This window comes from Amblyomma maculatum, chromosome 5 (assembly GCF_055883805.1).
Source record: "Amblyomma maculatum isolate TAMU_Amacu chromosome 5, ASM5588380v1, whole genome shotgun sequence".
Classification (NCBI taxonomy): domain Eukaryota; kingdom Metazoa; phylum Arthropoda; class Arachnida; order Ixodida; family Ixodidae; genus Amblyomma; species Amblyomma maculatum.
The window spans coordinates 95774438-95791853 of NC_139348.1; the positions used below are offsets into that span (position 1 = coordinate 95774438).

General features: G+C 43.1%; 1 long non-coding RNA gene across 1 annotated transcript in view; it reads left to right on the forward strand.

Moving 5' to 3' along the window:
- Positions 1-11514: 11514 nt before the first annotated feature.
- The window catches only part of LOC146188827 (uncharacterized), a 78021-nt gene continuing 72119 nt past the window's right edge, over positions 11515-17416 (forward strand). Inside the window, exon 1 of the long non-coding RNA XR_014707584.1 lies at positions 11515-11714. This is a non-coding gene — a long non-coding RNA (uncharacterized LOC146188827). The remainder of the gene's footprint in view (positions 11715-17416) is intronic.

Here is a 17416-nt window from a genome sequence, read left to right on the forward strand (position 1 = left end):
CAAGTTTTCAATAACACGGTACTATGAGACAAATATATGAACGCGCAAAAATGCAAGCATAGCTTACACAGTGCTAAGGAAAATTTGTGGGGTATACATTACGCACGGCATACTGGAATAATTAAAAAATAGTGGTTGGTTGTTTTTTGTGGGGTTTAACGTCCCAAAGCAAATCGGGCTATGAGAGACGCCGTAGTGTAGGGCCCCGCAAATTTTAACAAGTGAAGTTATTTAACGTGTACTGACATCGCTAAAGATTAGTGATATAGTTGTAAAAAAGCGAGAGGGTGACTCCACTCCTTCGATGTGCGGGGTATGAAGGAGAGAGACTTCTACTATTTCATGGACTTACTTCACATTTTTGGATGCAGTCTAGCGATGTGATATATATATAAAGGCGGAGTGAGCAGTTCATTGTGTTTGTCATTATGATAAAATATCTCTGAAAGAGGCATATACGTGCACGCTTCTGATGAGTTGCGAGAGTTAATGGGTTGAGATTATATTTCATTGAAGATACTCTAGCAGTGCGGTGATAATTAAAAAAGATGATGCGGTCTGCTTTTCCTCAGTATTTATCGCTGATTAATGAGCTCAATAGTGTCTGGGTCTCAAACTGACAATGCGTGTTCAAGGTGCGAACTAATAATCGCTCTATAGAAAAAAGTGTTAGCAGGGGATGAGTGAAAGTTCCATTTTAGTTATCCTAATAGGCGGTTAGCTTTGTGTGCAATAAATGTAACGTGAGCTTTCCAGCTAAGGTTAGATGTGATATGGATACTTAGGCATTAGTATGACGCAACTAATTCGAGAGCGACGTAGTTAGGGTGACATGAAAGTAAGTTAACAGATGCCCTTGAGACTCGTAAGAATTTACATTTGTTGGTGTTTAATGCCATTTCCCATGCATTGCAACCGGAATAGATATTGGTAATATTAGCTTGAATAGCGCGTACATCATCATCACTTTTTATGAATTTATGAATTGAAAAGGTAACAGAATCAGGCAGATAAATAATGAATATTAAGATGAGCAACGGCCCAAGGACAGCACCTTGCGGAGTACCTAATCTTCAATTTTATTAGCTGCTACGAACTCCTGATGTAATGTTAGAAAATACCCAAGCTATTTTAACATATTAGCATTAACCCTTATCATACACAGTTTTAGTAGCTCTCAGTTCATCCCTGCGCATTTCGCAAAACAAGTGCTCTTTTAGTAAAACCTTGCGTCTAATAAGCGTGTGCCCTATTAGGAGACGACATAAAATTACTTCGGTAAAACGCTCCTGATGGCGGTATGATTTCTATCCTACTAGAATGGGTTTTATAGATTTCAGTTTGCTCTTTATTTTCATTTCTCTGCAGCTTGTCAGTTTTTGGTTTGTTGTGGAATAATTTTAAACAACCTCTGTGTGGCATGTTGAGTTGTTTTGTTTCCTTATTTCTCGCTCGTACAGGACGAACATCTGTCCTTTCATTATCTCTGTTCCTAACGTGACTGAGGACCAAACAGAGTATTAAGGTATGGTTTTGTGTCATGACCTTTGCTTTATTAGGTGTGATGATTTCTATCAGTAATTGACCAGCATTTTGGATTTCAATGCAGTGAGGAAGCTCTGCAAATGTGTATGGAAGATGCTGCTTTTTATGTTTCTTTCTTGTGTGGTCGTCTTTGCGCCATAGTGTTTTCAAGCCACGAAACAACTCGCCCTACAGGCCATCATTCTAGTTTCTGATGCTTTCATTTTGTTATTTTTTTCTACACCTCAATGGATGGCATGACACTCAGCGATTTAACACTTTTGCATACCGAGATAGTCGTATTAATTTTTCAGTTTTGTCTCGTATCGTCGCCCTTCCAACACGAGGTGCAGTTTTGGACCCATCAGTTTGATATTCAGTCTAATTTTTGTACTTTTCTCGCAATGTAAGATATTCTTGTAATATATGGTCATGTGGTGTGCAAGGTTTCCGAAAGTATTTAATGTGGTGTCACAGACTTGTGAAAATATATCACAAGAATAGTGGTATATTGCTTTTCGCCCCCAGCGAAAAGCGGCCGACGAGGCCGGGATTCGATCCCGCGTCCTTGGAAACAGAAGCCTAGCGCCGTAATTACTGCGCCACCCCAATTGATACAATGGAGGAAGTGCATACGCATAAATGGAATAGAATAAGGAGTTTGGCATTACATTGGCTAAGGAACTCATTTCTACTATGAAAATTGTCCTGCGAAACATTCATCATTGGGGCTAGCTTTTGCATCTCCTTGATTATGCCCAACTCTTCCGCATTTCCGTCTGAAGCACAGGAGCAATGGAGATGCTGTGGCTAAGACTGTATTTTAAGGACATATGCATACATGTTAGGGCAGCTCTTTAATCTTCTAAAGTAGGCGGATTTCTTTCACGCACCCGCTGGTTATTGGTGTTGTTCTGTAAGCTGAATATGTTAGTCATTGACCATGATTGTTTGATAGTGTCTAATCTTTTCAAATAGAATGCTCTTGCATAACCACTAATTCATGGTCCAACTTGGATTGCAGCAGGGAAGTTTATATGTAATAGGCGGGCTTACTACGCTTCCAGCGTTTCCATTAGAGCAGTTTCGGAACATATATCGGCAATGTTCATCCTTTAAGTTGTTTATATGTGGTAAACTGTGTTTTATGAAAAGTGACATCTAAAACTATATTTTCTTGTTTAACGGGTAACGCTGTTTGGCTGAGGCAAACTATGACAACACTATATAAGCCTCGTTTTGTTGAGTACATGCCGGTGACCGTTTTCGGAAGTGAGAATATGAATACTTTTTCGTCTGCCCAAATGGACAGCTTGTTTAGAGCCATGCATTTGTCTCTGGAAGGTTGATACAATGGTTGGTTGTTTTGTGGGGTTTAACATCCCAAAGAGACTCAGGCTATGGAGACGCCGTAGTGGAGGACTGCGGAAATTTCGACCACCTGGGGTTCTTTAACGTGCACTGACATCGCACAGTCCACAGGCGTCTTGCTTTTCGCCTCCATCGAAAAGCGGCCGCCGAGGCCGGGATTCGATCCCGCGTCTTTGGAAACAGAAGTCTAGCGCCGTAACCACTGCGCCACCTCAATTGATACAATGGAGGAAGGTCATACGCATGTATAGAATAGAATCAGGAGTTTGGCATTACATTGGCTAAGGAACTCATTTCTACTATGAAAATTGTCCTGCGAAACATTCATCATTGGGTACGCCATTCTGTGAATTTCATGGAGAAAGGTGTGCCTGACGAACGCAGAATGTGCGGTTAGCCATGAAATCTTTCGAATTGTTAAGCATCATGCCTTGAATAATTAGGTCTGCTAGGTCACGGAGAATACCGAACCTCTGCGTGGTATGTAGGCCCTGTCCAGATCGAATGCGCCAATGCAATGCTGATTGTGGATTATTGTTACACTTTTTAATGTGGGATTCATGTGTAGATTAGGTTAAGAAATTCGCAGGGGTCAAGTGGATGCAGCTAGCACAAAACCGGGTTAAGTGGAGAAATATGGGAGAGGCCATCGTCCTGCAGTGGTTATAGTCAGGCTGATGATGATGATGATGTGTAGATTGAAGAAAGCATGTGAGTCACGTTTATTATGTTTACGCACCATCGTTAGAATACAGCTGGCGAGGGCTACTGCCCTGCAACTGCCAGGACGCCGTGGTTTTTCAGGTTTCGGGAAGGATGCTCTTACTTTATTGCATACATCTGGTATCTTCCCGGTTATCCATATTTTAATGAAGATTTCAATAGTACTTCTGCGGAAGCTTCAGCCATATAGAAAAGCATAGCAGCCTATGTGTGGCAGTCTGGTGCTCTATTTTTACCACATGATATATTATTCAGTAAAATTGGCTTGCTGTAGTCCGCATTGGTGCCTGCCAAAAATGCAGCTTTTTCCTGCTGCTGCTTTTTTGACGTGTTTGAAAATCTCGAAACTTTCTAAAAATGTTCGCTCTAAATGTTTGCCTGATCTTCTGTCTTATTTGTGTTCAATGCATTGTCAGCACGGGAAACGTAAAACAGGTGTAATCTCTCGTGAACTTTCGAACCTCATCCCACATGTTTCTTCCAGGAATTGACCTTTTTATCGACAATGCACCTTTTTATCATGAGGCCTCTTCTTTGCAATCGCATATACTGTGCTCTTGTTCTAGCTTTGTATATATAAGCAAGCTCTCTACAGTGGGGTATATACGGATAATGCGCCATGCAATATTTTACTGTTTTTGGCCAATATAAAGTCTCTTCTCCACCTTAGTTTTTGTTTCATTTGTGGGAGCTCTGTTGTTTACGGGATAGATGCTTTTGCTGCTGCTATTATGCATGCGTAAAATGCATAAACGTTTCATTAATCTCAACAATGCTGACATTGTCATAAATGTTCTTCTCTGAAGTGGCATTTTTTTTTTAAACTGGCTGGTCTGCAAAGTTAAATTTCCAGCGCTTTTGTCTTGTTGGAATCGCATGAGAAGACAATAAATTAAGAACTGAGTGTAAATGATCACTTCGTCTGGGTAATCAATAACATCCAAACAAAAAGCGCTAAAACAGATGGTGATGTAAAGGCTAAATCAAGGGAGCTCAGTTTTTCTGACCTGGGAGAGAAATACGTAGATCTTCCTCTATTTCTGAGACACAAGTTTTCTGCATTTTGAGCGTGCACTTGACCTGAGAGTTAGTACACATTAATATCCCAACTATGGTACATGGCTAAGCTATTGTCTGATCAATTCGAAATCATGCATAGCTACAACGTTTGGCGGTAAGTAAAAGGAGCGAACTGTTATCCTTTTGTGCCCTATTACGCTCATTTCAACGGGTTTAAATTGCTTTTAACGGTACTTCTCTTGCAGTGATGGCACTCTGTGTTATGGTAGTTGCGCCTCGCGAGACTCGACTAGCCTGCTTTCGATCTCGTCGGAAGGTATTAGGCTTTTCTTAAGTATTCGTGTCCTGTGAGCTAAAATGTGTTAGGTGGAGGCAAAAAGCGATGAGTGCTATTGAATTAAGTGTATTAGTGGCGTCTGTATTTGTTAGAAAATGTGTAGTTTCATTGCATGATGTATGTCACACTGATACGTTCGATATTGCAGGACGTTCTTTATATTTATGGTTATTTTAAGGCATTGTCGTCCCTCATGCAGCACAGGTGGGAAGAGGGACGACAATGTCCTCGCTAGCAGCACTGGAGTGTTCTTGTGAGCCTGCGGACGACCTGATCGCAGTGGGAACTTTGCGGGCTTCTCACTCGATGGCTAGCAGGCCCTCTTTTGGAGGTGGCCGGGCAGGCCTGGCTGCTACTGCTTGCGGTATTAGGGCGGTCTTACGACAGAGTCCTAAGACACCTTGGTAGGTGCCAGGAGGTGGTCTGGTCGTCCACCCCTGAGCGCCGTAGCTGAGTAATTTGCCTTGGCCTTGAATTCAACTATATTGGTTTGCGACATATATTTCCTGGCTTCTATGAAATTGATGTTTTCATTGGCTTTGATTATTTCTTCTCCTTTTTCGAGTGTGGGGAAGGCCTTAGATTTTCTGAGTGGTCCCCTTCACAGATGAGGGGCTGGAGCATCGCAGTTATCAGTGTTTTATTGTTCAGAGACACATTTTGCGCAAGTGGTACGGCCACGGTAACTCTGGGATCTATATTCGTATCATCGCCAGTTGTGGTATCATTGTAGATTAGGGATGTTTGGATAACCACCAAGTTTCAGGTAGCCCACTGCTATCGCTTTTCGGGAGTGTGCTTCAGTTGAATGTTCCCATGAAGCCCAATTCGCCGGCCCAATATTTGGAACCTCTTGTTAAATGTCATTCTAGATACTAACTGCTTCTCCACCGTTTCCCCGGTATTGACAATGTCATTCTCTGAGAGTGCCAATGATGGCCCCCCTTTTCTTATGAGCTATCAATATTGGCCGAGCCAGTTTATGACCCTTCCAACGATGGCCCCAGTTATGATCTGCTTTTCCCCTTATGGGCAGTGCAGTGCATTACATTGTACACGAAGGCCCTAATTGTCTACTGTTTCCCGCATCTTAGTTGAAGCGCTGAATTACAATTCCCACGAAAGGCTAGTTATTTATTATTTTCCTCATACTGATACTGCCATTTCATTACACTTCCAACAAAAGCCCGTTTGTGCACCGTTCTTGCCAGATTGGCAATGTCACGCCTGCCAGAGCCGTTCCTGGCCGCACCTGATCCCCAGTATCGGCTACACCATTTCTACGACAGGGCAACATGGGAGCGTGAGTTGATGCTGATCGTTGAACATTAATTTTAACATTGAGTACTGACTTCAGCGTTGACTGGATGATGCAACGGATGATTAGACAGTGCTTGTGTGGAGTGCCAATAACTATTATCGGTAGCGGAACCTGGTACCCTTTTATATGCATGACTGATCGCTCTGTGCTTTCGTCTATGCTGCACTAAGTCGACATCATGCCAAATGAAAAGGAAATCAGAGAGAGCGAGAGAATAAACTTTCATATGTTCATGGAATTGCGTGGGTGGTTTTCATTAGTCCAGGATTGCAGTGACTTCAGCCCCTGGTGAGTAGTTTGCGCTGCTCACAGAGACCTGTGTGGACCAGCTTCTGCTCTCAATCTGTTTGGCTGAGTGCACTAGATTTACTTATCTCTAATTGTTCTTTGCTAGTCGATATCATATCAGTGATGTCAGATATTTTTCCACATACGGTGCATGCATTGATGAAAAATTGTAGTCCAGATTGTGCGGTACCTTGCGAAATTTGAAAAGGTCTTATCCTCTATGTTTCTCCAGGATACTGTCTTCTGTCTGCTGCTTTCTCTATCTGGTTCTGCGTATCCTTTCTTTCCTAGCGTCTAATGGATACCTACGGAATGCTCGGCTTGGTCACCTTATGCGAAGATAGGTGTCACTGGAGGAAACCTTGATGTTGGGAAAAGTTGAGGGACACCAAATAAGAGGTAGGCAGCGACCGCGATGGTAAGTGCATCATCGAGACACTGCATGCAGCTGAATCTGTGTGATATTCGAAATCCACTGGACGACCGGACAGCTTGGCGTGATATGGTCTTAGAGTCGCGAACATTTGGAGACGACTGAATGACTGAACTGAACAGAATGCTGCCTCTGAACGTTTCTTTTGCGCGTGGTTAAAACATTCTGGCCCCATATGAGATATGGTATAACTCTAAATCCGGAGCGGGAGTTTTATACGTTCATTTAGCGCGCGAGGCCTATAGCAAGCGTGTTCTCAAAGTGTCGTATACCTGCCCCTCATATTCTTCTCTCATAATTCGAGACAGTCTTAGATGGAGAGGAGTGAGGCAGACGATAGCATGCTCTCTATGAAAGTGTATTTATATATGCGCACACAGCATGTTTTCGAGATGGCTGCAGGAGGACAAATACGAAGTTATGAATGGCAATCCAGCAACAAACGCTGCCGCCGAACTGTCTGGAACTAATCGTGACATCAACTGAGACCACCACATCGTCATAAAAAGCGTTGTAAAGGTTGATATTTCAAATTTCTTCAATCAGAGGATCGCTAAGGGCACGCATCTGAGGAGAAAAAGTGTCAGCAATCTACTTAGCTCATTACGTCACTCTATACACAGAGAATCCTGGATATATAAGGTGAACAAGGAAGAAGTGGGCGGTTCCGAAAGGTGCTAAAGATTAATTCTGATATCGTCAGTTACTGTAATCTTGCTCTGTATTATGCATGGAAATAAATCATTTGTCTAACCTTCGAAAAGAACCTGGCTGCATGCTTCTATGTAAAAATAAATAATTTGAAAGCAATCATGAGCTTATGCGTTATGTGAATAGAATAGAAGTGTTTGCAAAATTTTTATGTTGTATTCCATAATAGAGAAGATATTGGAAACACCGTTCTGCAAGGGCTGTTTCTCGAGAAATTCTTTTTCGCATCACTAAAAGAAGCAGTAGTCAAATGCCAAGTAAGAGAAGAGACGTACGACACGAATAAACTCGCAATTTCACTTTATTGAAAGTAGCAACATCTCTGAAAGGCTAACCTGACGAACATATTGATTTTCAAATGAACAAGCATAAGCCAAATAGCTTCTAGGAGCCCCTTGTAAGCTGTCTGGCAGATGGTCGCGCATCGCTAGAGGCAAGTCACGAAATTCTGTTGGACGAAACAAGAGAACCTGCCCACGGCGTAATAGACGATATGCAAAATACGGAATGCCGTCTTTTAACGTATCATGAACTACGTCCGCCATGTTTGCACGGTAAAAAAAAAATGAAACCCTGTTCTACGCTGAGTAAACGCAGCTACGCTTTCATTTAAAAGTGATGTCCGAAGGCAATGTTGCGCTGCGCTAAGTATTCTGTGAGAATGATATACGATGCGTGTGGGAATCAGAGACATATTAACCATGCGTTTTTTTTTTTTTTTTACTGATCGCAGATGTTAACCACACGTATGGAGAGTAGCTACACTGGGTAAGCACGCCGTCCTATACACAGAGTTCACTTCCTGCGCTGATTTTTTACTAACCTTTGAAGGCTTTTCGCGTTAAAAATACATGAATTTTTATTAACTCTCCGACAGAGAAAATTATCCCTATCCAATGTCAACACATTGAAACGCTTTCTTTTTTAGCCGGCGTACGCCAGTGCTGCTCAACCTTTCTGTACGGCCGCAAAGAAAAGCTTTCATTAATTCACTGGCAAAGAAGGCCCCTGCGCTCTGATTGTGCTGCCGCCACTAAACGTGAGCTGACATTCCGTGATCTATTAAGTGCACTGATAATCACGTTCCTATTCTCGTATAGCTCGCTGCATGTTAATTTGGAATAAACTAAAATGCGGCATTTCATTTTTTTTTTCACTTTCTGCAATCACTATTTTTCAGTCTGTTCGAGTAAATAAAAATGATTAATTAGATATTTTATCCCGTCGGGCCCGAGAAAAGCATTTCAAACTGAGACTATGCTGAAATCATTTGAAGCTGTCAAATTTCATTATTGTTGCGGCAAGCGGAGATTGCCCGGTAACAAAGCCATTCCCGTTTTGCAAAACTCTGGTAATCAACAAAACAAATGTTGGAAGCCACGAAATGTTGAGACTGAAAACCAGCCCACTCGGTTTGCCCCAACGAGAAAGCGCCCTATGCTTGGTCGTCAAGCGTGCTTTTCATGGTCTTAGGAAGTCCGCTTCAATATCACAACTAGGATTTAAATCAAAGCAAAAACTGCGAAGTTGCTACATTAGTTTGAAGAATACACAAACAAAGACAAAAAAGATACCTGTCCTTGTTACTCTGACGCTGATTAAGATGATGTGCAACGAACGTTGTATTCAAAGTAATATTAGCATCGCGTAGCTGACCGAGGCTCCCGAACGATTGTGCTGCAGTTACGCGACTGCTATAAGACTCGTGCACACAAAATTATGCAGTACCACAAAAGTTGCTCTAGGCAACAAACGTGTGCACGCAGTGTAAAATAACCGCTTACTACCTTACTACAATGTTATCGGTCCACCTGAAAATAAACAGTGATGGGAAGGTGCGAACACTGGACCAGTGTCTAAGTGCGCGCAATAGAATGACAACGGGACAGAGTTATGCGTTTTTACACATACAGTGTGTTGATAAGAAAAAAATACTTTACGGATACACTGTGTTGATGCCCGCGGGGTGGCGCAGTGGTTACGGTGCTCGACGACTGTTACCAAGGATGCGGAATCGAATGCCGGGCTCGGCGGCCGCTTTTCGAGGGAGGCGGAAAGCAAGAAGCATGTGTGCTGTGTGATGTCAGTGCATGTTAAAAGACCCCAGGTAGTCGAAATTTCCGGAGTCCTCCACAACGGCGTCTCTCATATAGCCTTAGTCGCTTTGGGACGTTAAGCCCCACAAACCAATCAAAACAACCTTTCTTTTGCATTGTTACCTATGGGGCGGTTCTTGGAATCAATATTCGAAAAATTAAAACTGCCAAAACGGAAGATATCCTGAATACAGGAAACCCAAGGTGGTCGAAATTTCTGGAGTCCTCCACAACGGCGTCTCTCATAGCCTGAGTCGCTTTGGGACGTTAAACCCCACAAACCACCACCACAATGTGTTCATTCGTGCCATCATCTTCAAGCAGAGCAGACGACGAATGTAGAAGGCATGTTCACGATCATTAAATGACGAGAAATAACCTATCGCAGAAACGTGAGCAGTACAAACAGCGCTGTGGCTGAAACGTGGCTCTTAAAACTTATCGAGATATTCGTGGTCGCTCGGCCGGTATCAAGAGAGCACGCACAGCTGACAACATGCCGGACGCGACCACTAGACCTAACCAAGATGGCAACCGGAAGCTGCAGCCGCCGTGTTCCCATTCCACCACGCAGTCTCGCGTATCATATTGCTCCAAGTGCGGCTTTGATAGTTTCCTGCATACCTGCGAAAATGTTAGCATAGGTCAAACATGCTCATGTATCAATGATAGGCTGTATGAACGCCAGAAATCAGGTTCTGTTGATGATGGAGCAGACTTCAATCGCTATTGCAGGAAGTGTGGTTGCTAACTTCAGTTCAGTAATCTAAGCCCTCTAAAGAGATAAGAGAAAATATGAGAGTGAAAGTCTAGGATAAATGGGGACAATTCTTTCTTTTTTTATTTGAGTGCACTAGCTCTAAATATACTTGGCCGTGTTCGATCGCCAGCGATAGGCACGAAGTTGATCTTTCCAGTGATATTTCCGAAGGGTGGAATTGTTTGCGCTCCGTTTGACGGAGAAAGGTTTGCTTGAATGTGACTATTTTTGTTCACCCACAGTTGCTATCCTCAGCATCGCGGTGCACATCTGCCCTCACGTACTCGTCCCTTTGTGACTGGTCCGTTTCCTCATATTATACCAACTGGCCTATGTTCCCACCATTGTGGAAGGCTTTTGCTTTCCCAATAGGTTACTTGCCTTTGTTGCCTGTTGGCATGTGGCATTCTTGCTTCGTAGGACGTGCGGAGCGCACTTTGGCAAATGAACAGCTACCTGCCATTAAACTGAATCGCAGATGTTAATAAAACTTGGAATATTATTATCTTCAGCGTATGAATATGGTTACACATGATACATTTGCTGCAAATAAAAGATTGGCCTTAACAATAGGTTTAGAATCATGATTATTACTTGCTGCGGCAAGTGCCTCGCAGAGAGACTATGGAAGAGAAGGGTATCCCTGACGCAAGGGAAGGGTCCGCGAAACACATCAAACTTTAAAACACCTACAAAGGCACTAAAATGTAACTCCTGACGTTTTATATGTCACAAAGACGATGCTGAGTGGTTTTGTTTATCTTAATCCTATGTACGCATTACAAGGTAAATGTACCAGAGGTCAAAGAACGCGCAAAGAGACTGAAGGAAAAGAAATCTCTTTGACTTTTCAGGGCCACTGCTCTCACCCCTGGGTAACTGCATGATAAATATATGAGGAGTGACATACTGAACATCGTGATGCGCAGGGTGCAAAACAGCCCTTCAGTTGTCTGAAATATTAGTAGATGAAAAAAGCATTGGGCATTCAATCTTGAAACGTGTTAGAGTCTATGATAAACATGTTTCGCTCGTTAATCTTTATATATGTCTTCAGTGGCATCACGCGAGCTGCCACCAAAATCAACCGCAAGGCTTGCAACTCCGAATCTATATTGGATGGTTGGACGGTAAGTGTTGACTACTTCAAAAGAATGCTATAAATATTACCGGTTTCTTCACAGACGTCATAAAACCTGTTATTGCAACTCGTGCTAATCACTGATTGTTCATCGCTTGGCTACACATAATAGCACAACTTCCTCTTACTCTTGAGTCAGCACCGTCATTGGAATAGAAATATGTCTCATTGCATTTTGCAGTTAGGTTCGATTTGGCGTTGTCTTTCATCAGTTCGAGCGTTTTAAACATACCTCTCTAGGTAGGGTTTCTGTTAACGAATATCTATATGAGGCTGCATTTTGGAAAGATATTTCTTGGCAATGATTAAACCAGAGCGCTTACCGTAGCAAATTAAAGTTTATATGCTGTAATGTGTGCACCTACATTAAATATGCCACTTGGAGTAGTTATTAATGTCGGCGGGTCTCATAATATTCATCCTATTAAGAAATGGAAGGTAATCATAGTGCCTGTGGTGTCCTTTTTTGTTCGACATAGTTTAAGCAGGGATTAAAAAAAGTACTTTTATTTTACCGTCTTATCAGCAGCCGAGTATTCAATGCATTGCGGATTAATTGAGCGGTTTTTGCCATACGTAGGCTGCATCAATCGAACTCAAGCTCACACAGTGATCGTGATCACAGGTGGAAGTGGGTACGGGCTGAATACATATCTAAATCACTTGTAAGTTACTTGAGCTCAGTCACGATCACATGAAGATTATGATTCAATTCAAGAATTGGTCCAGTGTAACACTGAAATCGCTATTAGTGTTGAAAGCGATCCTGGCCTCAAGGGTCATACAGTAGTCATTTATTAGTCTATTTAAGGCACTCGAATTCACTCAAGATCAAAATCAGGTTAATATTCATCAACCGGTCTAGTATTAACAATAAAAGCATGACTAGAGTGTGAGCCGAGACTGACGTATCAAGACCTTAGGAGAGCACGTTCAAAAACGGGTTTTGAAGAGGCGTCACATTGGCCGTTGCACATATGCAACATAAACACTACCATAAACCGCTGCACATATGCAACATAAACACTACCATGAACGAGGTTTCTGTAAACTTTCTTATTCGCATGCTTTAAAGACCCGCGTCCAGGGGAGAGAAAAGCAAAGCAGAGACTGTACGCTGCTCTCCTCCCCATTTATTAGTCATTCTTGAAAAAGTGACCTAGTCGGACTCGAAATGTTCAGCTATAAAAAAACTTTTGCTTGATCGTGCTGCTTTGCAATTTCCTTCAATATTTAAAGCAACAAGGAAATTCTCTCCAGTAGTAGGAAGGCCTAATTGCCATTCTGAATTTTCATAACTTGAGCTCGAAGCAGGAACACAATTAAGTCTTTTTTCTGCCAATTTCCGCCCAACGAGGTTGTGGTTTGGCTGTCATAAATTCACTCAGTGCTGTAGAGGAATAATTAATTATAAATACGTTCTGGACATCAAGTGTTCTAGCCAATTAAAGTTTCTTCGCCCTATCTATATCCAGCAGCAAGTTGCCTTTGTTTTAATTTAGCTCCTGAAGAATATTTTCTGTGATAGGTTTTTCGCAGTGACAGGACTTGTAAGACGCTGTCGTTGTAGGAGCAGTCATGGGATTAGAGACCACGTCGACTTTGACTTCGTTGGGCTGTGCATTTTAGTTGTGTTTCAAGTTCGCATGACCCTCATATCCCTGTTTGATTATACAAATCACAAAACTACACTTAGTTCTCTTACTGCTGCCAGGTTCTGGTTCCATAGAATCTCTTATTTCTTCTCATTATTAAGGTATTTGGCGTGGGCATAGTAATTCAGAGAAGCATACGGGAAGCTTCATTCAAAACTTTAGAAAACCGGTAAAACCACTCCATAACATGTTTCGATGCATTCTCACATTTAGCTGAGGATGGAGTGCGCAGGATCAAGTACATCATTAGAGCAGGGCTACAAACTTGTGAAAACCGCTGTAGCCAAAGAGCAAGGGTTTAATGTATATTGAAATACAAACAGCCGTTTATTTGATGAAATTAACCCAATATATGTAAAAAGTGACCAACCTATCAAACCAAATCACTTGTTGCAATATGTAATCAAGGCAAGCGGCCTTAGTGCCATGTAGAAACAGAGATAGCCAGCTGAAGCTTAACCATCCCCTTTTTTCTTTAGGTGGTATGCTTGCATATTCTCATGTGTTAAGCGGATCGAGTGCGTATACGAACTATCACAATAGTTCAAGAAAGAAAAACATTATTTGCAGTTACGGTAATGGTTAACGAGATTACTAGGCACGATCAACCAGATAATTCCATGTTAATCGCATGCTCTTACAGACCTGAAATTATGCGCTGTCCGACAAGCACGAAATAAAGCATATGCGCCATACTCTGAAGGGTTAGGTATAAAATCTCTGTCAGGCGGGGAAATCTACATTATATCGGGCACACGAGGAGGGGCGTAAAAGTGATTCTCTTGAAAACTAAAGTATTTGGTCAAAAATTTCGGTAGGAAAAAAAAATTGGCCGACAAATACCGGCATGCTAAATGCGAGTAAGCTTTTAGGCATTTTAGTTCCGCAATATGCGCAGGTAAATAGAGACATGTAAGTAGACACATGTTTTTGTGCACATGGATCTGGAGCCTGGTCAATGTTGTGTGCCATGACCACCTTTCAGATGACACTAAACTCTACCCCAATTCTGGACTGTTATAAGGTACGTGCTCGCGCAGTCGTCTCATTCCGACGCATTTGCCTCGTCGGATGTGTGGCCGACCTTCCAAATGTGCCGGATTTAATTCCCCTGGCAACATTCCCTCTGACAGCTGCCGAGTTAGCAGTTGGAAGCTCGGGTTCCAACCTATACCACCTACACGCCTACCATCTATGTGACCTGCCAATTACAACATGCTAGAAGCAAGCTATAGATTTTTCGCTGACAACCCACAGCTCGCTCTCTCGCGGTGCTTACTCGCCTCTCTCGTTTTCTACATTTCTCTCCACTTTCAACTTTTCTGCCGCTGCCCACTTCACTGCCTATGCGACAGAGCGATACTGTTGGCAATGCTTACCATAACTTACAATGTTTCCATTATGCTTCACATCCTCGGTGCAATAAAGCTACTTCTTTAAGTGTGGGACGCGATAGCGTAAGGGCCACCTCAGAATCGCAGCACAACCATTCACTGGATTACCTAGCCATGTGTGTTCCGGATGACCCAGGAATGTTGTTGGTAGCTGAATAGCGTATAGTACCACAAGGTTTGTAATGCTCAAGTTATAGCGGGAAGGGGGAGGGGCGACTGTTTAATCAAGTATAGGTTGACCAGTGAGCCGCCCTAGAGTACCCTACTAGATGGGCCGGAAATGGGAGAGGAATACATCTACTTTGTGCATGTGAGGTCTAAACAATGAGTAAGCAATACGTTTTATAACGCAGGTGTGACAGCTGTTTTTAACCACGACACCGAGGTAACCAGAACAAGATTTGAGTACAGCTAGCGTATATGACAAATAAGTTAGACAATAAATGCCAATTGTAGGAGCACATAAAAGCTTTTTCTTACCGTTGCCCTTCCATGGTGCAGAGAATCGGAGTGTAACGTAACGGGTTCAACGTATATTGAGACTACCTCACATTGCTATCCAAAATAAAATGATGGGTGTAAATTTAAGTAGTAAGTGAACAAAGAGGGTTAAAGAACAAATGGGTGTTACGACATTCTAGTCGAAATCAAGAAACATGGGCATGAATAAGGCATTGAATTCGAAAGCAAGTTTTAACGATGTTGGCTAATAATAATTTTATTCAAAGGGATGGCAAACGTAGGAGCAGCTGTAGGAAGAGAGGTGGGAGCAAAAAATATAGTATCTTTACAGACATCAAGTAGGGTCACATTCAGAACAGGTAGTTGGGTTAAACAACAGTTATTAAAGCGGCACAATGACCGCTAATTCCAGCCAACCTCTAGGTTTTTGCACCGTGCTGATGTCAATAAAAAAAGAATTACAGACATCGGCGCATGGAAACGAGAGTTATTCGGTTTATAAACTTCTAAATACACGAGAGAAAAGACAGCGCGTCTGAGCTGGGGCGAGAGGAGCCCTTCCCATTTCGCTCGCCTAGCGCTAGACTGGGGCGGAACCTAGGAGGAACACCGCTTTCTGCTGACGTATCGGAAGCTATTGACCATGGTTGCCCCTCCAACCTAACCTGCAGCCGCACGTTTTGGCAGCGTTGTTACCATGGGAACGACGCTTCGATGCCAAGCTATGAGGACCGGCTTCTTCGTCTGCTCAAAGCTAGCCTAGCCAACCAAACGCTGCTCCAAACTATTTTTGCCATTTAAGTGCGTAGTGCCCATATCGTTCAATGCTGACAATAAATTTTTTTCCAGTCCAATCGCGGGGGTGTCGACGAGGTGAACCCGAAGGTCAGAAAATTTGCATCGCCGTTATGGTGTTCCACCGGAAGCCATCGCTGCTGCTTTCACGGATCACTCGAGTGCTACCTGTGCGAAAGTTCGAAGACGGGGGAATGGCGTGCACGAGCTAAGGCGAAGCGAGCGTGCTTCACAAACGATTTTGGCACTATTGCCATCTGTGTAGCGTCGGCAGAAACGATCAACCACGTGATGTTGACATGAGTGGAGGGGTTTCTTGCGGGACCCTGTCCCCGATATTGCTCCTCCGATCCCTTCCGGCCTCTCTCGTTCTGCCCAAGTTCTGACTCACAAGGCGCGAGCCGGTTCAGCGTACACACCGGACATTCTCAGTCAATGGCGCCAAACCAAGATCAGCTGCCCCAACTGCACTTCTGACTCCGTTGACCTGTAGCATTTGATCTGGACCTGTCCTGACACGGCTGGCCTCCGCGCACGCTACATTTCTGCTCACCACATTCAGACTTACGAAGACTGCACCTCCCCCAATACCAACGCCAAGCGAAGGCTTAGTGTCCTGCTAGACTTCATGTCTGAGTCTGGCGCCCTCAACCTCACCTAACCCATACCTTCCCCTCTAGGCCTCAGGTCATCCTCATGAATAAAGGTGAATGAATGAATGAATGAATGAATGAATGAATGAATGAATGAATGAATGAATGAATGAATGAATGAATGAATGAATGAATGAATGAATGAATTGGCCTATCCAGCGATTTTGCCGACCTCCGAAATCCGAGCGTTGTCAGCTGCCTTGGAATTTGAGGAGTGACCTTTGTGCGTGTGACCGTGGAGTCTGGACAATAAATTGGCGAACTTTTTTTCTTTCTCTGTTCATATTTTTTTTTATTTTTGGATCCGCCGCAGCAGAAGGCAGCGGCGACCCGCTACAAAGGGCAAAGCCACCATCACCATCATCACAGCAAGCAGACGCTCGCAGAGGGCTAGTTGACAGCAACGCATTTATCTGAGTTTATAGTCTCCATCCTTATAAGCACTCCACGAACACACGCGGAATTAGAACACCTTTTATTTGCTTTCAGCATAGTAACTTGAAGAACATTCGAATGTAAAATCTAAAGTGCGTGCCTGACCAATCAGCGAAGCAGCGCCCAAGCGAGAAGGAAACGTCATAACAGTTAACGAACTTCGCCGTCGTGTGTCACTCACATCGGTGCCAAAACGCTGAATATTGAAGCAGAATAAAATAACAGGCGCTATGATTTCGCCGTTATGATAGGGGCTTAGCGGAATTGGGAAGGTGTAAAGAACTATAGGGACCGGCT